Source organism: Corapipo altera, unplaced genomic scaffold, assembly GCF_003945725.1.
Source record: "Corapipo altera isolate COAL_440 unplaced genomic scaffold, ASM394572v1 128, whole genome shotgun sequence".
Lineage (NCBI taxonomy): Eukaryota > Metazoa > Chordata > Aves > Passeriformes > Pipridae > Corapipo > Corapipo altera.
In genome coordinates, this window is record NW_020885061.1 from 157,406 (window position 1) to 158,541 (window position 1,136).

The following is a 1,136-nucleotide window of genomic DNA, read 5'->3' on the forward strand; positions in this document are numbered from 1 at the left end:
TCTTTCCTTCTTTCTCCTTTTCTTTCCTTCTTTCTCCTTTTCTTTCCATTATTTCTCCTTTTCTTTCTCCTTTTCTCTCTTTTCTTTCCTTCACTCCTTTTTCTCTTCTTCTTTCCCCCTTTTCCACCATTTTTGCCCTTTTATTCTCCCTCTCTCAATTTCCCCCCTTTTTCTCCCTTTCTCCCCTTTTCCCTCCCTTTCTTCTCCTTATCTTACCTTTTGCTCTTTTTTCTTTCCCCTTTTCTCCTTTTTTCTCCTTTTCTTCCCCCTTTTCTCTTTTTTCTCCTCTTCTTCTTTTTCTCTTTTCTCCTTTTCTATCCTTTCTTCCTTTTCTTTTTCCTCCTTTCCTCACCTTTTTTCTCCTTTTCTTTCCCTCTCCTTTTTTTTTCCTTCTCCCCCTTCCTCTCCATTTTCCTCCTCCTCTCCCCTTTTCTTCTCCCTCTCCATCTTTTCTCCTTTTCTCCTCCTTTCCTTCTCCATTTCAAACTGAGCTTTTATCACTCCCAGAGCCCTGACCCCTAAACCCTGTGGGAATGAGACTTCCCTCCCTTTATTTTGAATTATGGAACCGCTTTTACTGGATCCCACAAATTGGATTTGCTGCTTCGCTCCCTCCTTCCCCACCCAAACTTCCCTGGGCTTTTCTTTGAATTCCTTTTCGTTTTTCCCCCTTATTTTTGGCTGGATTTGGCAGAGCTGAATCCCTGCAGGGCCCTTTCCAGCCTCTCTCTCCGTGTTTATGGCTCCGTGTCTCCCACTAAGGACAGTGGGAATATTTTGGGATCTTTTTCCAAGAGCCCCAACCAGCTGCCAGCTCCTCATTCCTGCTCTCCAACCCCCTCCTTCCCCACCCCTGGACACACAAACTCCCAGACAATCTGGTGGAAAACTGGCTCTTGTTCCTCTGCTGCAGAGGAACAGACCCAGAAAAAACCCTTTGTCTTGGTTTAGCTTGTCTTTTTTTTGGCATTTTTCACTTTTTTTCTTCTTCCCCCTCTTCTTCCCTCCTTCTATCCTTTTTTTCCCTTTTTTCTCATTTTTTCTCCTTTCCAATTTTCCCCTTTCCATTTCCGACTTTTCTTTCTTTTTTTCTCCTTTTCTTCTCCTTTTCTTCTCCTTTTCTTCTCCTTTTCTTC